General features: G+C 43.1%; 2 protein-coding genes across 3 annotated transcripts in view; one reads left to right on the top strand and one right to left on the bottom strand.

Moving 5' to 3' along the window:
• The window catches only part of LOC133111396 (synaptic vesicle glycoprotein 2B-like), a 51,605-nt gene extending 34,721 nt beyond the window's left edge, over positions 1-16,884 (bottom strand). The window contains exon 1 of one of the 2 annotated variants that reach the window (XM_061221724.1): positions 16,733-16,884. The gene's annotated coding sequence lies outside the window, so the exon portion shown is untranslated. Of the gene's footprint in view, positions 1-4,611; positions 4,777-16,732 lie in introns of those variants that run through there. The other variant, XM_061221725.1, reaches the window with a different exon arrangement.
• A 5,378-nt stretch (positions 16,885-22,262) lies between these two features.
• LOC133111100 (uncharacterized) overlaps positions 22,263-24,964 on the top strand; it is a 42,930-nt gene continuing 40,228 nt past the window's right edge. The window contains exon 1 of the mRNA XM_061221256.1: positions 22,263-22,436. The gene's annotated coding sequence lies outside the window, so the exon portion shown is untranslated. The remainder of the gene's footprint in view (positions 22,437-24,964) is intronic.

The following is a 24,964-nucleotide window of genomic DNA, read 5'->3' as shown; positions in this document are numbered from 1 at the left end:
AGGCTTTCATACACTAATGGAAATCAGGCTTTGTAAAAAATAAATGTAAAGAAACAATAAATTTATAGTGATATGAGGGCCAATAGGCGAGGTGTCTTACTCCAGCTTATCAGAAACTAGCGTGTTTCACATTGTCTCTCCCGTTTTTCAGGGCATCCAGAAACAAAGCATTTTTCTCTGAACAGCCCAGCCTTATTAGATGGCTGGACAAGGTGAAGGTGAAGCACAAGGCATTGCACATAGAGAGAGAGAAAGCAAAATAAAAAAGAACGAGAAAGAAAGAAAGAAAAGATGAAAGGGATGGATGTAGGGGGAGACAGAGGCAGGAAGCCGATTTAAGTGCAGCGCATTAAAGTTTAATATTCGGCGACGTGCTGTGCTGTTTTTCTTCCCCACGGAAAGGCTAACAAGGAAGGCCCCCAGCGCCACACCACTATACCAGTTTGGTAATCAGGGCCAACCAAACCGCAAGAAGGGGCAGCGATTTGAGCACGAGCAAATTGTAAAAGCGATGAAACAAGAACAAGAAAAAACATTTGTAAAGGGAGTTGTGGGCTCAGGAAGAATATATCTGCGAGTCCTGTCAGATTTATGCACTAATGGTGTTCTGTTGGACCGCCATGCATCTCTGAAACTGTCTGTTTAAAATGCTTGTGTTTCCTCTGGGTGCCAGTTGATGCAGAAGCAGAAGAACATTGAAGAGTTTACTGAGGGTTTTGTGGCTGTTAGACTCAGTAGATCATTATTAATTTACTGTTTTCAAGCAAAAGAGCAGGGAACCTGGTTAGAGGTATGTTGTTATGTATTGAATTCTGGATTTCACACTTCATTGAAAAAACCCCAGCCACCAGCCCATTATATCTGTACAGGTTCTAGCCTATTGTACACAAAAACCATCATGTAATCTAACCCCTGTAGAAGTGCCAAACACAGTAACCTACCTTAAGCTGAGCTGTTAACAGAGCCCAAATGTTACATTTAATTAACCATGCCAGTTTATTAGTCTTTGTAAATATGCACAAAATATAACTTTATGGTTTTGTGATTCTTTCCATAAACAGAGCACCATAACACTGTTTATGTGCAATTAGGCTATATTAGGAACATTGCCTTCCCTGTTTTATTCGGCTGAAGACAAAAGAAAGGCTGATGCTCAAACCTCTCTGTGGGCGATTTTCAGTGACAGAGCCCACGCGATTTGTACGTGTTGCCGGTTGTTGGAACGAACTGTCTGCTGCTGAGATCAGTCCGCTACCTGGTGCCATTGTGCCGTCGGGCTGCCAACACCGTGACACAACAGAGCTAACTTGTAGCCTACGCGACAACACTGCCACTCCGAATCGGCATAAAAGCAATATAGGCTACCGGTATAGCCAAACGCAAAGGGAAATGAGAATCTAAAGGATCAATTAAAAGCCTGAATAATCTGTAATGTAAATCCCGCATGATGACTGCAAACAATACCGGCGCGTTCCGCAAATGGCGTGACCTTCGGATGCAGCAGGGGCAGGGCTACCCTCGGCTGCGATCGAATTACCGAATTAAGTGCCCGTGAATCATTTATACGGCCCAATTCAAGCTTCCCTTTCGTTTGGCCCCCAGAAGCCATTTAATTTTGTCTTGTAATAAGTCATTTTAAGGCAGCAATAGAGAGATAACATGAGACATTTCAGTGGTCCTTCTGGTATTGTCTTATGAGGGCATTTGGGTGGTGTTATAAAGTAGGCTATAGTCCCAGAGCAAGTGTTTGGCTATAATATGAGACAGGAATGCCTGCTTACTCTTTTGAAATACCTATTGATTCTAATTTTCTCCCCAAATTAAAATTGTAATTCAATTAGGTACCTGCATTTGGCGAATTACACTTGTGAAAATGATAACAGAGGGGACGTGGAGTTTCTGAAGTGGCTTTTAATAATAAATATAACGGATGCAGACAGAAGCTTGTCTCTATTCTTTCTGCATCATATGAATTCTGTCTTTTTTTAACTTTGTAGGAACTGGACTAATTTCCTACAAACTAGTGCAAATTCACATTCACAAAATAAAATCCACAAAGGCATGCACTGTCAACCTAAAATCTTCAGTGGCTTCAACGTTTACATCTACATAAACTTTGTGACTGGCAAGACAGCAGCTACTGTAGCAGCTGTACTGTGAACTACTGCAGGCCCTTGTTTGTATTTAAATAACGCTTTGAGGGAGTCCTGTACTACGAAGCTTTTAGAGAAGGGTGAGATTATTGGGTGGGTGGGTTAGGCCCTGTGTGATGTCAGCAATAGATGGGGAATATGAAGGACATAAAGAAATATGAAGGGTTTAAAATGGATGACAGCTATAACCAGTACATTATTGGGATATTTATTTATCGCAATAAACAAATAAGATGTACGAAGACGTACTCAGTATAGTATATTACCTTATGTCACTTCCAAACAATATAAACAATGTATGGTAATTGGTTGTAATCTACCTGCTAGATCGCACTTAACAATGAAAATGGCAAGTTCATTTGTGATAAACAAGGAGTTTATTTTAAAAAAATTACTATAATGAAGTCTTGGATGGTGTAAATCATGTTTATCTCTGAGACATTAAGATCAAACAAGGTTTTCATGCAGAAGATTATTTATATATTATTTTGTCTGACATTCTCAATTATTTTATCATATTATATTAAAAGAAAATTGAAAAGACAAAAAGACAAAGCAAATACATATGACGAATAACAAATAGAAACACAAAACCAGAGCCAAGTCTACAGTGGTTATGAAATATATCTCCTTGTGTCATTCTTCTTTTACTAAAAGTTTAAAGTTGGTCAGTTTGACCCAAACTGAACACAACCCGACTGAAAAAACATGCTCAAACTAGGTTTAGAAACCGCTGGTAGCTGGTTGACCAGTTCAGACCGGGTCCCAGCTCAATATGGTTTGACCAGCATGTTTTGAAGCAGCTGGTAGCTAGTAATTCCAAGCTTTTACACCAGGATTCAGACCAACATTTAAGGTGCACATCATTTTCTGCAGTCAATAATTCTTAATATTTTAGCCTTTTTCAGACAGGTAGGAAGCAGAGAGGGTAACAGAGAAAGGACCACCCTGGTGCAAAATCCAGCTTGAACTTCCCAGTTCCCTAGTTTGAACCGGTCAAACCATGTTGAGTATGGAGCTAGTCTGAACTGGTCAACAAGCTACCAGCTGTTTCAAGTCCTAGAGCTGTTTTCCTCAGCAGGGCACAGCTGAGCAAGTACAATGACGGGGGTCTGAACCCCTGCCTGCACAGGGGGGTTCACATTTGGTTGGAGTCCATCACCTATAGAACTGCTCCACACGCCTCACCAATTCTGCAGCAGTCTCTCTATATCTCTGCCACACATTCTCCCCATTCAGTTATTTATGATGGATTATACAACACCGTGTTCCTGACCAGAAAACACACCGTGCTAATGCATTACAATAGTCTGTTCTGTTTACACTTTATTGCACTCCTAAAATCAAATAAATGCCTATTAAACTGTCAACATACTGCATCCAAGGTTAGGACTGCGCCTACAAAGTGAGTGAGGCCCATTCACTGTACAGTGTCTAAGGGGGTTGCAAGCTAGCTATGATTTCTCAGGTAATCATACCAACCCCTGAAGGTCAAAGATTGCAGTACTATGTGACCTCTGACCCCAGCAATGAAGGGCAAAGGACAGTGGGGAAGAGAAACCGAGCGCCGTGCTGTTTTGGCGGCGGGCAGACGGGCACGGTATGGGGGCACATTATGCTTCTGCGTATAGAAGGCTTTTATTACGCATAAATAATGCATGGGTTGTTTTTTCACTGGGGGGGAAGGGGGGTTGCAGTGTATCAAGCCACCCCACCGCGCACCACACGGAAGCTGTCCCGGCAAAGCAAAGCCCGCTGTCGCTTCAAAGGCAAGCCGCACGCCTCCGCGTGGCGCGTAGCATCGCACCCCGTCGGATTTCGGGGACGGTTGCGGCGGAGAGGTCTCTGCTGGGTCCCCCAAGCCCGCTTTCGGACTCCGCTAGCCGTAACTTTTTTCTGCGTCCCTCCCGCCAACCACACTGTCACAAGGGCGCTCTGCTGCGTCTCTCCGCTCGATCGGGGATCGTTCGTTTCGTTTACACGTCGAAATATGGCACGGGTGCGCTGCGACCTCCCAGAAACACGCCGGCTCCCGCGTTGGGGGTAGGAAACGCACGGCGGTACGCGTCTCGCTTCGCGGTCTTCCACACGCACAGATATTTGTTCTACATCCCCTCATTTTGTCAGCCTTGTTTTTCCCTTGTTTTTTTTTTTTTTGCTCGTAAACATGAATAAATCCCAGAAGCCCATCTGTGCTCCGATCTCAGGAAAACAGACGAGGATAAAACAGTTCTTTACATGGGTTCTGTGATAAAAACGGCATCCGCGATACACCACCACCTCTTTAGGAAGCGAACGCGTGAGTTTTCAACCAGGTCCCCCCGCAAAAAAGTCAAACTTCAAACAAGTATGATTCGACTCATGCAACATCCCACTAAACAGTACATATACATATATCAAAAACACAACACAAAGTAAGACAAGTGAAGAAAATGCTTAAATAAAGAGATTTCCTCACCGTATCAGACACATTGCCATTGCCGGAGGTAATTCCCGTTCGAGAGCAGGTAGAGATTCCCAGACGTGAATGGGGAGAGGGAGAGGGTGAGTGTGGGTTGGGAGGTGAGCTCGCTGTCCGGTCTGGGCTGCGGAGCGGAGGATTAGGATGCGACCTGGCGATCCCGTCAGCTCATCCGGAGAGGAGGGCAGTGAGCGCTCTGTCCCACCCCAACGACGGCACCACTCCCACACGGAGGGGGGGCTAACGGGAGGGGGAGCGTGCATCTGCCTCTGTGTCTGTGTGTGTGTTTATGTGTGTGTTTTACGTGTGGGAGTATCTGTGTGTATGTGTTTACTTATGTCTGTGTGTGCGTACATGTGTGTGGGTGTGTGTGTGTTGGTGTGTGTATGTGTGTGTGTATGTATGTGTCTACCTGTCTACCTGTGTCTGTGCACACGTGTGTGTGTGTGTGTGTGTGTGAGAGAGAGAGAGAATGTGTGTGTGTCTGCGTGTGTATTGGTGTGTGGTTGTATGTATGTGTATGTGTGTCTGTGTATGTGTCTACCTGTGTCTGTGCACGTGTGTGTGTGTGTGTGTGTGATTGAGAGAGAATATGTGTGTGTGTGTCTGTGTATGGTGTACAAATGTGTGTGGGTTTCTGTCTTGTCTGGTGTACGCATGCATGTGTGTGTACCTATGTGTGTGTATGTGAGAGAGAGAGAGAGTGTCTGTGTGTGCGCCCAACAGATGGGAGATGGGAGGGGGTTGTGTGTATGTGTGTGTGTGTGTGTTCTTTAAATGATGGATTTGTTGACTTTAGTGTTAAACAGGAAATGGATGCGCAGGACAATGAAGAGGGAGGGGCAGGAGCCCACCTTTCACCATCTGGGACTAGAGTCTCAGCACAGGTACGGTCTCTACTGAGCATGCTCACTACTCCCTGTGACATCATTCTCCCAGGGGGGAGGGAGATGCCCCATATCCAAGAGGATGCTGCCCGGTGGCTGTACAGCACTAAGCCCTGGGAACAGCCTGACGAACCCAAAGCCATTTATATGTGTTTTTCTAAACATAAGCATGCTGCTGGACCCTAAATAGTCTATACAGTCTGAGCCATGAGACCAGCAATGATTCTGTTTTGCTTTTTCCCCTGCATTTCCAAATGAATGCACTTTGATCAAAGGAAGAATCTTCAATTACACATGTGCTCATCATAGTCCTAACCTGATGTGATTTTTACCTTTATAGTCATTTTTATTTCACGTATTACTTCATTAAGTGTATTCATTTATGACTTTCTACATCCACACATTTACTACAGTGAACTGTGTTGATTAAGCTTGACCATTAAAATGAGACTACGGTTTACTGGGTTGCATGGAGCTGCTACTGAGAAAAAGGGGTGGGGAGCAATTGGAGGAATTAAGCTCTCCCACAGAAATAATGAGCACAACCCCCCCCCCCCCCCCGACTGCTCTGTACTACACCATGGGGTACAACCCACTTTCACCCACCCCCGCTGCCCCAAACAGCACCCCCTCCCCCCTCTGCCCACAAACTGCCTTAGGGCTTTGGAACAACCAGAAGGTCCTGCTGTCTCAAGCAGATGTTGTTGTTCTCCTACCATTGATTAACGTGTACAGTCCTCTGCCCTTACCATTAAGGGAAATAACACGCAGTTTGTCTCAGAATGGGAGCAAACGAGGCACCAATGTATTTTAATCTCTGGAAAAGACCAATGGACCCGTTCGTGTGGCTGAGGAAGAGCCTGTTATGTGCAGAAGTCCATTCCAGAAGAAGGCAGAGGTCAGTTTGTGAGGTGATTGAAAGGTATCATACCAAACATTCTTCTTCCAACAAGGCCTATTAGCCCTCTACGCAACATCAATCTGATATAGATGTGCTCTTGTTCATGTGCAGTGGCACACTTTTCTTTTGTTGAAGGACACCTTAGGCTACTTCCTGTAAAAGAAATTCCAAATTGCATTTGATATTTGATGTTTTCTGAGGCAACTTAATACGTGTTAACCTGAGAAAATGTAGGTAGAAATGTAATTTAATTAATTATTTAAAAGTATGTAAATGTGTGTAAATCACGAGACCCTGCAACTCTCATTCATACATGCTTGGTATGGCCCACCAAACCGTATACCTGGGTTTTTGTTTCTTTTGTTTTGAAGCACCTTGCGGGTCCTGACTGCAGTGTGATGACTGCGGTTTTACTGAAACGCCTAGCCTCTGGAGCTGAATCCTGGCCAGTATCTGAACGGCGTTGGGAAAAGTCTGGAAACTCCACGACAGATGGTCAGTCAGTTCGAGTTATCCAGAGGCTAACACAATAGACCCGGGGGTCAGCACAATGCCTGTCTGTTTCAGATTTCAGCGCTCATAAAGGGAGCTTTTAACATCCTGGGCCCGGCACAATAGACATAGGGTCTGCATAATACCAGTCTGTTTCACATTTCAACCTCATAAAGGTCCTTTTAACTCTGACTCAGCCTCTAAACCGCCGTGTCTGATTCTGATGAATCACTGCCTGACAAAGCAAACTCTGATTCACAGGAGGTTGTCTGGTCAGATCCCATTGTCCTGTTAACGGATCAGGTTCTGTTATATGAACAGGATATACTTCCTACATGCAGAGATGATGACAGCCTTTCTATTTTTGAAGAAAACCAAAACAACCGAGGTGATTATTTTTTTCCTAGTAGAGAAATTCCACCTAAAATGGAAGATTACATGGCCACCATTAAGAAGATCCCCACCTTTGACCCCCCCCCCCCCCCCCCATCACAATCCCAGAGGGTTTTTCCGATTTTTCAAGGTAAATTGTGTTTCCTAGTACAGAAATTCCATCTAAAATGGAAGCCCAATTGCGCTGGTCCACATAATGAATTCCCCCCTCCCCCTGCTCTTACGCCCCCATCTCAATCCCACAGGGGCATCATTATGGAGAGTGGATGTTTTGCATTGGAGTAAACGTCCTAATCCCATGGCCAGATTATACTCATACAAAGAGGATCAGCTCCGCCTCTGCACAACCGCAGCCTAAATTTAGAAAAACATTTACTGTCGTAACCAGGCCCTGCCCCTCAAACCCACCATGCAACCTTACTCCCTCATCCTCCTTCCCCTGCACCTACCCCTGCTCCCACCTGCCCACCCCATTATCCACCCCCTCCACACTCCCTGTGCCGCGCCCATCCCCCACCCGTCCATCAGGTCCTGTGCCAGCCCCTCATTTCCCTGATGAATATTTGATGACTGCAGAACTCGACTGAAGAGCTCTGAAGCAGCGCTGACAGTCCCCATGGGATCTCTCTCTCGCTCTCTCTCCCTCTCTGTGTCTTTCTCTATCGCTCTCTTGCTCTCTCTCTCCCTCTCTGTGTTTCTATCTCTCTTTTGCTCTCTCGATCTCTCACTCTCTCCCTCTCTATCTCTCTGTCGCTCTCTCTGTCTCTATTTCTTTCTCTCTTTCTCACACACAGGAGCTGAAACGCTAGAGCAGCTGTTCTTATTTGACATTATTTAATCTAAAACAAACATGAATATACACTCGGTATATATTCCTTTATTAGGTAGACCCATACACCAGATTGTTAATGCAAATATTTAATCAGCCAATCGTGTGGCAGCAACTAAATGCTCAAAAGCATGCAGACATGGTCAATAGGTTCGGCTGTTTTTCGGACAAAATGTCAGAATGGGGAAGAAATGTTATCGAAGTGACTTTGAACGTGGAATGTTTGTTGGTGCCAGACACTGTGATTTGAGTATTTCAGAAACTGCGGATCTCCTGGGATTTTCCCGCACAGCAGTCTCTAGAGTCTGCAGAGAATGGTGCGGAAAGAAACAACCAGTGAGCAGCCGTTCTGCCCACAAAAATGCGTGCTTAATGAGAGAGCTCTGAGGAGAATAGCCAGACTGGTCGAAGCTGACAGGAAGGTGACAGTAACGCAAATAGCCGCACATTACAACAGTGGTGTGCAGAAGAGCATCTCTGAACACTCAGCAGCAGGTTACAGCAGCAGAAGAAGTAAGTCGAATAAATACCTAATAAAGTGTATTAATGAAATGATATTTACCCTTTAATTAACAGTGATCTACATCACCTTTATAAGTGAGAACCTGACTTTGTACAGGTTAAATCGTGTAGCCACCCTCTTAAATCGCTCATGTGATTTCTGGTCCCCAGGGTCCTGGAAGTAAATTCTGTGTTCGAGAAGAATGGCATCCGGGGTCTGTCCCTCTCCCAGGAGAATGCATGGTACTGCCAGCCACGGTACTGTAACCTGTGGTTGCACTAGAGGGGCCATTTTCCTAGTAGGCCCGGAATTCCATGCATGAGAGGAGTGCTCCTCCCCTTCCACACCTCCATGTTATGACAGAGGAGCAGTGGCAGCTCGGAGGGAGAGAGGCGGTGGGTGAGGGGAGAAGGAGGTGCAGGAGACCCAGAGGCTGAGATTATTGCCGATCCTGGCTGAGATCCCCCACTGCTCCGTGCTGCTGGCTGGCAGGTGAGAAACCGAAAGATCATTAGGGATGAAAGGGTGTGTGTTCTGTCCTGGGCCTCATTTCAGTGAAGAAACAGGCTGATAAAATGCCCTTTTCAACGCCGGGGTTGTCAACGATCTTTTTAGCAGTCTAGTGCTGGGATCAGCAACTTGCAGTCCAGCTCTTTCCCCTCTCTTTTCTTTTGGGGGTCAGATGTGAAGAGATTCTGGCCAATCAGTAGCACCAATTATCCAGGGCAAAGAAAACCAGGGCTGGATTTGGATTAGGGGGCCAGAGTTGATGATATCTGGTCTAGTGTTTTTAATGCAGGGGTGCGCAACAAGGGGCGATCCAATTCAGGATTTTAGGCCAACTTCTGGTCTTAATTAATTAATTGACTCAATCATATGTTATCTGACATGTGTATGAGTACTGGTTATAGATGCAGACTGCAAGTATATCCTAATGATTTTACTGTGGTCAAGTACAGGCTTGAACCAGGGTAGTTTATAGAGCTGTCAGCAAATGAGGCAATTGGTTGGAGCAAAAACCAATACATAGACTGGCCCTTGAGGACCGGAGTTGTGCAGCCCTGGTTTAATGGGGTGGAACATGGAGAAGAGAGGTGGGGGTGTTATTGGTGCTGCCAGGTCTGAATAATTTTTATTAAATTGTGCATACTTTTTGAATTTTCATTTTCCAAATATTGATCCTCATGCATCATAAAATAACACTTGAAGTTGTTCCCTAAAGATATATCTTAACCATTTTGGTATGCCGAGTCTGCCACAGAGGTGGAAAAACCAGGTTCAGAAAGTTAGCACAATTCTTCTTTCTTTATTTTACAGCACATGAATTGCCTAGTATTTACTGTGCAAATACCAGGTACTTATTAGATAATTATTTAGATTTCAGAGGTATGTAAATGGGCTGTAAAATTTATGTACATAGTACTTGTATATAGTACTGACTTTGTTTCATAGTACTTACCACTGACATCAAAGTAGTTACATCAAACTTCAAGTAGATGTGTAGTTACCCAGTCAATACTAGGTAATTATTACAGGATGTAAATTTAACCATTACCAAATTCTTCAGCCGGAAGGTACAACAACTGAGGAAATCGCGGAAATGGCAAAGAATTGGAGTAAGTCATGGAACTGCCAAAACATGGCTAATATCGTCGAACCTGTGAACCCTTTTCATTTTATTTCTATGTAATTATCACTTTGTGTCATTTTGTGTTTGGTTTATGTTTTTTGTAAGAAAAAAATATATACATTCACAAAAGGCAAACAGCCAGCCGTACTTATGAGCATGCATTTCGAAGACTCTCCCACCGCTACGGTTGGACAGTTCCACGTTTGTCACTGTTCAGCAGAACTTTCTGTTGGCTGGGCTCTCATTTATCAGCATCACAGCTGTACTTAATGGGTTTATTGGCTCCAGAAAACCCACATCAGTCAGCCCCGGCCGACCTCGTGACCCACTGGTCCCGAGGGTGCGGCGTTGACTCATACCGGCTACCGCTCGTATCCCATAATGCCATTACCTGGCCGCGGTCAGGTGCATAACAGCCATCAGATTCAAACTGAAAATGTGTCCTCGGTACCAGCAGGGTTCTGGGTTCATTATCACTAATAAATATATCAGAGCTGCTATGTTACTCTATATTATGATATGTCTGCAGCTGTGAAGAACTGACTGTGGAGAATGAGAGATGAGAGATAGCAGGAGGTTATCTCACATAATTACATTTTTTAAAAGCTTGTATAATAACTTCATGCTGCAATGTCCAGCACACGAGTGAACAAAGCCCTCATATAACCTGACCTAGCTCCAGTCGAGAATATGAAAACCTCCACAGATTATTCACCTCATGAGATCTTACACAAAGTTTCAAATAATTTATTGTACAGTATCTGTGTTCCAGAGTAAAACCCATAGTGACACTAAAATGAAATGAAACTAAGGGGAAAATAAAGGATGAATCCATTCTTAGTGTTTGATGTGCATGTGAGGACCCAGGCAGTGAAAGCAATATAACATTTCTGTCCTGTGTGTGTATGTGTGTGTGTGTGTGTGTGTGTGTGTGTGTGTGCAAGCACATGTATACGTGTGTATTTACTTGCATGTCTGTGTGTCCTTTGTCTTTGTGTGTGCAGTGCATGTTTATTTGTTTGTGTGTGTCTGTGTTTGTACGTTTGTATGTCTGTACTGTATGTGCAATTTACATGTACCTGTGTGAGTCTTTTTGTGTATATGTTTGCGTGCATATCTTTGCATATTTTTGTGTGTATTTGTCTCTATCTGTGTCTGTGTGTGTCTATACGTGTCTGTGTTTGTCTGTCCTCTCGGTCTGCATGTCTGGATATGTGTCCGTGAGTGTTCTTTGTGTATGTGTCTCTGTGTGTGTCTGTCTGCGTGCCTGTGTGTGTGCTTGCGCGTATGTGTGTTTATCTCTGTGTGTCTGTCTGTGTGCCTGTGTGCATGTGTGAATGCGTGTGTGCGTGCATGTGTGTGTATATCTCTGTGTCTGTATGCCCGTGTGTGTGCGTGTGTGCATGCATGTAAGTGTGTATGTCTGCCTGTGGGCGTGTGTGTGTGTGTGTGTCTGTCTGTGTGCCTGTGTGTGTGCTTGTGTGTATGTGTTTATCTCTGTGTGTCTGTCTGTGTGCCTGTGTGCATGCTTGTGTGTGTGCGTGTGTGTATATCTGTGTGTGTCTGTATGCCCATGTGTGTGTGTGTGTTTATCTCTGTGTGTCTGTCTGTGTGCATGTGTGCATGCTTGTGTGTGTGCGTGTGTCTGTATGCCCGTGTGTGTGTGTGTGTCTGTCTGTGTGCGTGTGTATGTGTGTGTGTTTTTGACTCCAGTGCAGGCAGTAGTCATGTAATCCCTGTAAGAGTAATCCCGGCTCAGTGTCTTGCTGAATGGAGGCGGGTCTGGGAGGGGGGGGGGGGTGGGGGGGAGGAGGAGGAGGAGGAGGAGGAGGGGGGAGGGGTTTTGGCACTGAGCCACGATGCGCAGACCCTGGTAAATCCCTGCCAATAGATTGGAGGCTCTGCTCATTAATCACAGACCCCACTCCCAGTAGCACCTCTCCCTCCCCGGACGCAAATCACCATTAAAATCCCAGCAGTGGGACAGACCCCCCCCTTCACCCCGCCTCCGCTCCGGACTCATAAATCAGCCCCCGGGAATTCAGCACAGCCTCTATCTGCAGCATGAATGGGTTATAGCCCCTGCACACAGGCTGTAGTCCATCAGTGCTGAGCTCCAGCCTATCAGCCTACAGTCCTTCCGTGTAGGACTACAACCTATCCCACTAAACACTTTGACGTTGGTTCAGTGTCTAATCAACACCGCTCGTGGAGGTCGATATGATAATCAGCAGGGCAGAAATTAAAGCTTTTTGTTGTTGGAAATTAAATGAGTACAAAACACTCATCTATTACAGGTAGAAAAGTGGCTGTGTTGACTCAATGTCGATCGTCAATTATTGTTTAGCATTGTTGCCTCGCCTAAATGTATTTGACCTGACAACAGTTTAAAATTGGCAAATTGGCAAATGTCAATTGGTGTTTGAAAATGGAGGTAACGGATTCATCACAGATGTTACGGCTGCACGCGACGCCCAATAAAATGGTGATTTACGAGTCCTTGATGTGGCCAACCAAACTCATTCCCTGGGTGTACATTCATTAGGAGCCCATTGTGCCTTTGAGCTCCAGGATTTCATTAATTTGTGAGTTACTGAGTTACTGTAATACAAATTGCTCTTTGTTGGTGGTGCCTAAAGAGTTTTGCCCAAAGCATTGAGCTGTAAATTTTTTAAGGCTTGACATTAGAGCTGATTCAACCTTTGATGTCGGTAATTTATACTTCTGTGCTGTAAAATGGCACAACTGAGCCAATATTTCTTTCCTTAAAGGAATACACCAACATTTTGGGAAACATAACCGCTGAACACACATGTAGGTAACCTTCAGAAGGTGCACGGATCACTGCGGTCAACCCGCTGAAGACGGAAGGATACATGTGTGTTCAATGGTTACAGTTCCAACTGTCTTTACTTTCTGTAAACAAAGTCTCTCGTTTTTACTAGCTTTTTTCTCTCACGTGTATTTCAAGTACACTTTGTGTTCATAAGACGGCTTTGGAGTTGCTGTCAGGTGTATTTCTTCCCTTTGAAGGAGGTAGGCTACTTACTCCTATAGGCTTCAAGTCTTTATGCTAAGCTAACACGTTATGCTAGCATGGAAACCGAGCCATGAACAAAAATGTAATCAATCATCTAAGTCTAAGTCTGGGTAAGTCGGAAAAAAGGTTTCCCAAAATGTTGGTGTATTCCTTTAAATATCCCACAGCAGACCACTACCTGCACTCCAGTGTCTACACCCTGCATAGACACTGCAGCTCACAGCATACTCTATATCCTGGACAGACATGAATCTTTGCTGTGACCATACCCATTACATTACATTACATTACGTTATTGGCATTTGGCAGACGCTCTTATCCAGAGTGATGTACAGTTGATTAGACCAAGCAGGAGACAATCCTCCCCTGGAGCAATGCAGGGTTAAGGGCCTTGCTCAAGGGCCCAACGGCTGTGCGGATTTTATTGTGGCTACACCAGGATTAGAACCACCGACCTTGCGTGTCCCAGTCATTTACCTTAACCACTACGCTACAGGCCGCCCTGCACACCCTTCACAAACAGCACAACTCAATGGTATGGCCCCACCGCCAGTCTATATTAGCGATCAAATCCAAATCCAGCCCTGGTTTTCCATTCTCCCTGGAAATTAGTGCTACTGATAGGCAAGACTATCTTCACACCTGACCCTCAGGAAAAAGGGAGACTGGGAAACCAGCAGTTCCACAGAGGACCATGAGTGACCATGAGTGATCCCTGCACAAGCAAACCGCTCATAGAACAGTCAAGTTCTTGAACACGGAGAGATGCAAATAGGATTTTAAGTTAATCTACTCCATGTGGCACTTATTTAACTGAAATTACATTCTTCTGATATGTATTTGCAACAGGAATATGCTTAGCTGTGATCCAGTGGGAAAAGAAAGTGAGATTTTGGGGTGGGAATACAGTGGTATTTCCCTGCTATAATGAGCTGATAAGTATGTTTGCTTTGTATCTTTGTGCTACCCTTTAATTTTGTCTCTCAAACTCCTTCACCCTTTGCCCGCTCTCTTCATGTTTTTTCTTCTTCATGATTAATTGATTTTCTCTTTTCTGACAGAGAGGGCATCTCACCTCCTATTCGCTGTCAGTCAGATTTATGAGTGTTATTAATATTCCCTCTCCGAGGACGGGATTAGGTAATAATAGGACGCAGCGCAGGCCGTCTAATGCGACCGAAAAGAGGCTTTTCAGCCTTAATCACAGTAGCCGCCGCTGTATCAGTTTAAAATGCTTAATTTCAGCACCCCTTCAAATCGGTGGGTGACTGAGAGCCCCTACATCAGTAAAACGATTGCAGGTAGATACTCTATACGACTCTCTCCGTAAGCAACGCTGCAGAAGGTATTTAACAAGGTAGGTCAATGAAGTGCGTTCACACTCTGATGTCATTGTATAGAACGCATGTAGTTATTTGTAAATGTAATGCAAATATTTACATGTTCACAATATACACTCACTGAGCACTTTATTAGGTATTTATTAGACTTATTTTTTTTACTTGTTGGTCTTCGGCTGCTGTAGCCTATCCACTTAAGGGGTTTGACACATTGTGTGTTCAGAGGTGCTCTTCTGCACACCACTGTTGTAATGTGTGGTTATTTGCATTACTGTCACCTTCCTGACAGCTTTGACCAGTCTGGCCCTTTTCCTCAGAACTACTGTTGTTTTCTTTGTTGCTTTTCGCACCATTCTCTGCAAACTCTAGAGACCCCAGGAGATCTGAGATACTCAAACCACCCTGTCTGGCACCAACAATGACATTCCACGGTCAAAGTCACTTAGATGAGATTTCTTCCCCATTCTGACATTTGGTCTAAAAAACTGCTGAACCTCTTCACGCTGCCACATGATTTGCTGATTAAATATTTGCATTAACAAGCTGGTGTACAGGTCTACCTAATAAACTGTATATAATGGATTCTTAAACCAGGCAAGTATTATTTTGCCTGAAAGTGTAACTTATTGATATATTAAATATGGAAATATGTATACTCCATATATTTAAATAAGTTTAGTATAGTTTGGGGGGGGGGGGGTCCTCTTCACTTGCAAACTCAGACTGGCCTCCTAGTCAAACACTGCCCCCAGTGGTAGGGCATGTGAACTGCATCGATAAGAACAGTCAAAATAATCAGAAATGAGAGGAGCTTTTTTCAGAAGCTTTCATCGGCTGCTCGCTATAATCATTGTAAAGGGATTTTTCCCAAAGGATTTATTTTAAAGAATGTCATTGTTTTCAGACAGCTACAGGCTCCTGCATTTAAATAACAGCAGTATAAACTTCCTCCCACTGTTACTCAAAATAGAGAGTTATTTAAAGGCTTGGGGAAAATATTCAGAGTCAGAGAATGTGATTTTCTCAGATCTCTCAAGATGAATATCTTGTGCTAACCATAGAACTCATAAACACCAACGGAGACTCGTGAATCTTTATTTTGGTCTTTGAACTATGTAAGCCGACTATCGTTTCATAAATGTAGACTATAATAGAATGGATGCAATTTAATAACACATAATGGCAATCTAAAATACAGTATCAGAGAAATTACCATGTGTACAACGGAAATTAAACGTTATTTGTCCCCCAGTGATATTTTGCATTCACAGATATGTTTTGCTATCATCAACATTGTGTTTTCTTTTAGAGAAGCAGCTTGAATTGCAGAGGATATTACATTGCAACACCTCTTTCTTATCCTCTATTCATCTTCGCAACCCTGGCGGCCCCATTTAATATTGGCAACACACACACACACACACACACACACACACACACACAGCTTCTATCATCTCTGTTCTATCTGCAAAAACCAACACTTCACATCCAAAAGAGCCCACCAAGACAGAATGGGTTTCAAAAGTAATTGAAGAGAGCAGGCAAACCTTAAATAATAAAAAAAGAGTGCGTATAGTTCCATACATATTTAACTTGACCTGAAGCATATTTATTTTCTGAATCACAGCTAAGTTTCTTTCCTCTCGAACCACAGAGCGGACAGCCCTGCTTTCCCACACACAGCATAAAAGACCAAGCCTGATGCCAATCAATTTAACCTGACAGATGAGCAGTCGATCCCGCAAAAAATAAAGACCAGAGTATGCACAGACGCACACTTAGCCTCTTCTAGCAAATCAATATTTGCCAAGAATATTCAGAGCATCTCACCGTTCTTTAAAAAATTAAGATGCAAAAATATAGATCTTGACGATATTGGACCAATGACCATTTTTTTTCACAATCTGAAATATGATATACATTTTGTAGCACAGTCGTCTCTGTAATAAACCTGATGAATTCCCAGAAAGGGGAGCTCATCACATGGGGTCCCCAGCATCATCCAGATTGGACTTTTTGGCAGATAGGCAAACTAGATGAGGTTGAATCTGCATTGAACGAAAAGAGAAATTAATGAGAGAAAAAAAAACAACATTTGTATTACCTTCATCGTCCCACTTTGTAACGTTCGTGCTGAATTCCTGGAGCGTGGTGGCCAGAAAGAGTGATGCAGAGAGAAAGAGGGAGAGAAAGAGAGTGAGAGAGGGAGAGAAGGGGGGTGCTGTAGTAGAGAGGAGAGGAGTTTCTTGATGCAGTCTGAGCAAGGGTTGAATGTTAATGAACAAGTGGGAGGTCTTCCCCGACGCGCTACAGGGGAGCGGAGATGCTGTGCGTTTGCCCTGCGCTCCGCCCCCACACGCCCCTCCAAATACAGCCGACTCAGCAGTACCGCCAGGCTCTGGGCTGCTGAGACAGACCCTGCCCCACCTTACCTAGGACACACACACACACACACACACACACACACACACCACCGTCAGGTCCAGCCACATACAGGTGTCCCACTTGGGACAGGCGGCGAAAGCCCCAAAGCAAAATTTGTGGTGCTTCCGTTTAAAATGACGCCAAACTTGGACATTAATCAGGGTGGAAAAAGGGAACAGAGAACAGATCTATAGGCAATTTACTGACATGCACAGATGGCCTATCAAAGAGCCACACTCTGATAGGCAGATAGATTTGTGAATATGCTTGTGCAGATTACTAAAAAATGCAGATGTAGCTGCGAGGTGAGCTCTATGTGAAATAGCTTTCTTTCTTTTTCCCTGTAGCGTCTGCGCTGCCAGTTCCGCGGAGCGCACGTGACGGAGCCTCCGCAGTCTGCCGCTGCATTATTTATCACCGCTGGCGGGACCTCCGCGCGCACACACGGGACACTGTTTACCGTTTATTTTTTTTAAAGGAAACGGTTATGAGATATTTTTTAGATTTCTTTTCGCTGTCATTGTTGGTGTCCCTAGCATTTCTTCATAATCAGCAGAATGTTTGCGGCAGAAGAACCAGACTTTTAGAGCTGGGCGTGTGAGATCGTAAATGATTGAAATCTTGAAAGAAAGGGTTAAAGCCAGGCGCTCTCGTGCAGGAAGGCTGTTCGTCTCGTTAGCGTGAATAAGTGCCCTCTAGTGTCCGATTGGTGTATCAATCTCCTGCAGGCTGTATGTATTTACTTCTTGATTTCATACCAGATTTTACTTTAATGATGTAACTAGCCCAGCAATTTACGTGATCTGATAATGTACTGATAGACTCACGGAACACTGTTCTTGCGTCCCTGTATGAACTGTTTTACTGACAATCATATCAATATATTCCAAGTTCTAAAGTAATTGTTCTGAAATCATTATTATTTATTATTATTTTGTCATCACAATTTTTCACATTTGAAATGCAATGAGTATTTGTACCGATTTCCTATGCAGTGGTCAAGACATGACTGGGACTTCTCCCCTGCGAAACTGTGATTGAAACCTTAAAAGTTCACACCTTACCTGGCCCCCGTCCATTCTAAGAGTACAGCTCATTTACCATTTTTAATTTTCATAATGTATTTGTTATTTACCTGATGCTTTTATCAGAAGCGAATTACCGTCCATTTGACTAGGCAGGGGACAAGCCCCTCTGGAGCTACGTTGGGTTACTGTGTTTAAGGGCCAAACAGCACTGTGGATCTTATTGTGGCTACACCGGGGCTTGAACCACCAACCTTCCAGGTACAGTACCTTAGCCATTAGGCTACAGGTTGCCCATCTGTATGGTTTGATTTTAGTCGGGTGCAGGGTCCCCTTGTCATTTAATATTAACTGATGACGTATCAACAGTCCACAGAGAGAGGGATATTCTGCACCAATCCTCGGTCGCCAGCTTGACCGTGTGATTAGATTCACATTCAAAGTGAAGCTCACACGAGTCATGAATATCGCAAGTGGCGCCGTTGTAATCGTCACATTTCCAGATCTAACACAATCCCAGAGGAGATTAGACTCCCATTACCGTAGATTTGATTAGATTTCCGTGCCGGCGCTCTGCTATGCCTCGCATTGACATTCACCTTACAGGTCTGCCAGGGTGTAATTCTCACAAACAATCAAGTTTATGCAGTACCTTTTATTTCTGTCCAAGGACCGCATAATGTTTTATTCAATAAAATGATGCATCATTTTTATGATGCGCTGTAGCTCGCGGTGTCTTCGAATGTTTAGAGGTGCAGAGATGAATGACGCTTCTGCTTGAGGGAGATTCCATGGTAAGCTATATCACAACTGCAGGGAATGTGAGTGGTAAAGTCCAATTCAACTACATAAGAGACTGACATAGACCACGTATGATACCGTGGATCTGCCCTTCAGGTTTTTAGCTGTATAGGAATGGACTGTGAGCAAGGGAGTAGTCATTTTGTGACTGGTAAATAATCTATAATTTGATAGATCAGACAGTCAATCAATCAATCAAATATCGCTTCAAATATTAACTGTCATAAAAGCCCCTAGTAAAGCTTGAGCCTTCCTGCTGTCCTAGGTAAGATTGTGAGGTGGGGAAATTGAATTTTAGGGGGAAATTTTGGAAGAGGGGGGAACCAGACGACTGCTCTTACCTCCTGAGCCAATGTCGCCCCCTATTAAATTAAACAAAATTGCACAATTACACAATGACAATGTAGAGGAATCTACAATAGACAAGATAATATTAAAAGCTATGCATTGAAGCAATGCTGCATTTTATGAGCCAAGATTTTCTCTTCTTTCAAGATTTCCAACTTGCCTACATCCCGAGAATAAAAAACATTTTTCAATGATTTTATTTTTTATTTTTTACGATTAATTCTTAATATTGCCAATACAAAAATGCTGATTGCTCTTTTCAAAATATTGACAGGTTGCATTTTATTTTTCAGTATGAAAGCAGACTTAAACAGACCAGGTATGGGAAGAATTCTGAATTTCTGTATGTTTACACTAGGACTCGGAACTGTACTGTCCTCTCGGGTCTACTTTTGCACTTGTTCTTGTGATTGATTTGCACTTTGTTGTACGTCGCTCTGGATAAGAGCGTCTGCTAAATGCCACGTAATGTAATGTAAAAGAAAAGCCTGATTTGAGGTTATAACCAAGTTATTTCACCATGCCATCCTCTAAATGACCCATAGGGGGCAGTGTCTGAATGCTGATACAGGGAGGAGTGCCGAGTCCGCTACTCGCGCTGTCATTACAAGGTAATGCACAGCCTAAGGGAAACCAAAGTCAATACAACTCCACTCTCTCCTTCATACCCACCATCCCTCTTTCCCCCTCCCCCCCCCCTCTCTCTCTTTCTCTCTCTCTCCCCCCCCAGAATATCCTGAACCTTCACCACAATATTAGCAGACTAAACCAAGACTCATTTGCAAGTATCGGTATGAAGTTTGAAGAACGTTATAAACACAAAGGACACATGGTTCTACTTAAACCCGGCAGTGAAATTAATATTTATTAGCTGGCCTTTCACGGATGCGTGGCCCTTTTAAAACACAGCCAGGTGGTCTCGTAGGGGGGTGCAAGGAGTATTCAGATAGGGTTTCTCATCTCTCCAAATGAGGTTGAACTTACAATGTCAAAACCTGCTCTCTCCCAGTCTGGGGGCCTGCACTGTGTCTTAGCACACTCTGTGTTTAGATTGACTTAATGTACAATAAGTGGCCTTGGGTCTCATTGTTGTTGCCAGGTAACCAATGGAAAGGGTCAGGGTTACTGCTTAAAGCTTTGCGTACGCTGTCCCTTGACGGCACTGCTGGAATAGGTTGTCTCAACTGTTTATTTGCTTCCAAATTCCACCTCCCCAAACTTCCAGAAACCTGGACCTTCACTTTTCTGGAAGCTTGCAAAAGGAATATCTCCATAACTCTGTTGGAGGTGAAAGTCATTGTCAAGGTAACAGCCAAGACATTCCACAGTGATGTCATCAGTCATAAGTGAGATGGGACAGGGAGGGAACAGAGACACAGCTGTTACGAAAGAGAATGTTTGTGAGAGTGTGATGTCACTGGCCCTTTCAGCCCAAGACACTGATTATATTTGGGAGGTTAATTTTGCTAACTGGGGATATGAGTGGTTTATTTTCCTGAATGGCTCCTATCTCTATGCATCTGGGAGGCCCGCCATGGAAATGATCCTCATGTAGATTAAAAGTTTCACCTTCAATCAATTTCTCTTTTGCACGTCTGTAATTATTGTTGAGTTTTCAGAACTGCTGGTTGCTAGCCAATTACCATTTTTTTAGTATCGTTGTAAATTTTCAGTAAAAACTAGCTGTGGAATTCTTGTTTTATGTTAGTTCTTTAGGGGGCAGGCTTATAAACAGCCTGTGTCATTAACTCCTTTACAGGACTGTACATTCATTGTATGTACATTGAAGAAATGCAGGTTTCACCATTTTCCACAGATTATCAATTTCCTGCTGAGGACCCAAACATATGATGGTCAGGTCCAGTGCTCTAAAAACCACAAGCTTGCATTTGACTCAGATTCAATAGCTTGTTAAATTGAATCTTAATTTATAGGCCTGCTAAAAACCACAAACTTGCATTTGGCTCAAATTCAATAAGTTCTGAAGTTGCTTCTGCACATAGACTTTTAATGTTCATGGAATTTAATGTGAGTCCACCCAAATAGAACAGACTGGTTTTTAATGATCTGAATGCAATGAATTATTTGAGAAAATGCATTGATCTACTGCTAAAAGTCTCTGCAGGAAAATGCAACTGCCCATTCCTCCAAAGTAAATCAATGTGAACGCTTAAAACTATATTATTACAGGTATGAAAATATACGGAGAAAATGAAAATGTTAACAGATGAGAGACATGGACAGTAGCCTACAAAGACATTGAAGGTATTCATACAAATGGAATAATAAACTATAAAGATTTTATTGTTCATGTTGGAACAATAATCTATGAAGATCCTCTACGAGCTAATTACTTCAGTAACGTCATTCCACAACTCTGCATGATGTTACATAGACTCAGAATGGGAGTTAAATTTGTCAGAAGCAAGCTAATCGCTCAAGATCGCGCGCACTTGGCGCAGACGTGCATCGTTTACACTAAAGTTCGAATGTTCTGTTTTATCGTGAGGATGAGTATCGTGGACATTTTTAATCACTTCAATGCCCTTTGCAACAACACCATTAAAAATGAAACCATCAACTGTGCCTTTAATATTTAATTTCACAATTAAAAACTACAAAATAAAATAACTAGTAATTTGACTGCGACTGTCAGGTGATAAGGATGTTTCTTTTCACTTTAACTTGTCAAGAGATAATACTATATATTCATTAGAATAATACACGAATGGAGATTAATGTGATTTTTTCAGAATTTACTATTGTTCAGTTTGACCATTGTTTTAACCAAATAATTATGTTAGATTGATACATTATTGAACAAATAATAGGCTACACTCATTTGTATCACAGTTCTCCTTGAGCGCAGGCCTATCACTGATCCCAAAGAGGGCAGCGAGGCCCGCCCATTGAGGCAGTCCCTTTGCGCCGCCGCAGAAGAACAGAAGTTTGTTTCTGAGCGCAACAAGTGGACGCGTCCCGTTTAATATTATCACTCCAGTCCGGCACGATAGTTGGCTTCGTCCATTACTTTCATTGACGATAGACGTGTACAAGGAATTAATGAAAGTGGTGAAACGCTGGACCTTAGAGACCATAGCAGAAGTTTGTTTAAAATAAATATTCGATTACCTTGGCTAGCTTTTATAATAGCTTGGATGCTATGCTCCTGAAAGCAAAATTTACGGATTAAACATCACAGAGTCCGAGGTAAGAGAGGTCTTTATTACTCAGATGAACATTGAAAAATGTGCTCAGACTCCATGCTCTATGTAGCTACACTGTTTCGGAGTTCAATCCGCTTTAAATGCCTTTTGAAGTGTTGTTGACAGGTACTGACTGTTGGTTTATGCGCAATCATTAGCTGATTACAAATTATGAGCATTTATTCCCCCTCCTAAGCAGGCTAGTTTACTCATGATGCAGGCTTCCAAAAATCAAATAGTAGGACGGATCACTTGGAATAGGATGTGTTTAAAACCTTTCCCAAACTATCGGGTTGTCTAACATTCTCCGATGCTGGTCGCTCGTGTCGTTATTTATGGTGCCCCCATTTAATTTAATTACATCGGTTAGCATGACTGTTAACTGCAGCGTCATAATCAAGTAATTGATACAGTATTAAAATGAGAAGGTGATGGCATATTGTATAGCTGCTGGCCAGTATGATTACGATTTACGGCATCAAATGGGATCTTGTGAATGTGACAGTCCGATTCAATCTGTCCGACCTCCAGGCTCCAGCGCACCGGCATCGTCGTAACAGCACGGGACTGAAGAGCCTGGGGCAGCTGAACCCCATTGCCCATAAAAATGCAGAGTTGGACGCGAGCCTGGTGGTTATAACAGTGAAGTCGATAGGACACTGTAACTCGTTATTTGCAAGGAGGTTTTTTTAACGGTAGCTTACTTGATGCTGCCTCAGAGACACCCAGTTTCAAGCGTTTATTTTCTCAAGGTTTTGATTATACGGACAAGAGAGCACGTGATAACATACTTGGGAAGTTTAAACTGTTAAAAGACAAACATTGGCATGTAATATCAAATTAACATCAACAAGGGAAAGAGTCTTTAGTTTGAGTCTCTGTTTTAACAAGAAAGTATGAGAGCATTTTACCAAATGTCCTTAATTTGTAGGGGCATAATTTCAGAGCGAAATAGCCTATCAGCCAAAATAAGCACGCGCCCTGTTACTATTCTGTGAAGATGTGACGACTGGACATGCTATGTGAATAACGCGATATACCGTGTGACTCACAGTTTGGCCTCTCTCGCTCTCAAAGTCAAAGTTTGTGCTGGAAGATATTCTTTTTCGCAGAAAAGGCAGATACGGTAAAATAATGGTGTGTCTGTGTGACAGTATGCCTTGTGTCCAGTTGCCTAGGCTATAGGCCACTAAGCACACGTAATTTATTAGGCTAAGCCAAATCCATCAGCTAAAGTGGCTGGATTAATTACAGCACATGAGATTAGAACCCACCAGTTACAGTAAGAAACGTAGGCCTATTGGATTGTGAGGATGTGCGACCATGATTTATTTTATGTATTTGGAGTAATGGCCGCAAATATGTCATAGATCAGAAATATGTCATTGGAATGTTCTTAACTGAACATGCTGATGTCACTACTGGTAACTAAAAGCAATGGTGATACCAGATACCTCCCCCAAAGCAAAACACTGACATAGAAAAAAGGAAAACCTACGCTTCAAATGTTCTTTTCATAAATAAAATATATAGCCTAAAGTAAAGTTTATTATGGCTGTCTTACAATATGTTGCTATGTTTCATCCAATTCAGGATTTTCCCTCATGAACTGTCAAATTTCACTTCACCATAAATCGTGAAGTTTCAAATCAAAATTAAATTAGGCGATTTGGGAATAGTATAAGCAACAACTCTGTTTCACGTCAAAAACAACTGTTCTTCTCTGATCTTCTGTTGCGTTTCTCTCCTCCCTGCTGACGAAACCAGGCCTTTCTGCAACCTTGCAGTGTAAGAACGATCAATTTGAGGCAGTGTACGTTCCGGTTTCTCGCTCTGATTAAATCACATGACTTCAGCGGAACTTTGGGGGTATTTCTTTGGCTTTATTCTTACACGGCGATTACAGCGCCTGCGTATATTAACGTATTGCCATGTTTGTATCACTTTTCTTCTACGTCTGCAAGAGTCATGGGTGATTATTGAAATGTGACATTTTGGGTAGGATGATAGTCTGAGGAAATTGTGTGTTTTCTCTACCGTGTCAGTCTTCTGAAATATTTTGCCAATGCAGGGCTGGCCAGTCTTATTTGTCAAAACCCCAAAAAAGACTTGTGTGGGTGCAGGTCTTTGGTTTCTCCCAGCACCAATCCACTTGATTCAACAGATCACCATTTTGACCATGGTTTGTTGACTTGTTGATTCCGCTGATCCTGGACACCTTACTCTAATAATGTATCAGTTTTTTTGGGGGTGACCCTTAGCTGTAGCCATTTTCTATCAATTATTATTAAGACTTAAAGGTCTGTAGTGGGGTGCATTCACACAGTAGCCTTTCTGCTGCCTCTGGAACTGGAGTACATAGTTCTGAGTGGAGTACTGTATGAGTACAAAATGAGTTTTTTTTTTATCCTCCATAATGTAGCAATAATAATGTTTGTTATTTTTGCTGCATGATGCATTTTTAATGTGGAGTTTTATTAAAGATTGGATGATAGCCAGAAGGCAGAGCCATGGTGATTTTCAGCCCAATTA

Source organism: Conger conger, chromosome 15 (genome assembly GCF_963514075.1).
Source record: "Conger conger chromosome 15, fConCon1.1, whole genome shotgun sequence".
Taxonomy (NCBI): domain Eukaryota; kingdom Metazoa; phylum Chordata; class Actinopteri; order Anguilliformes; family Congridae; genus Conger; species Conger conger.
Note: the sequence above shows the minus strand (reverse complement) of the source record. Positions and strands in the feature narration are given on the sequence as shown.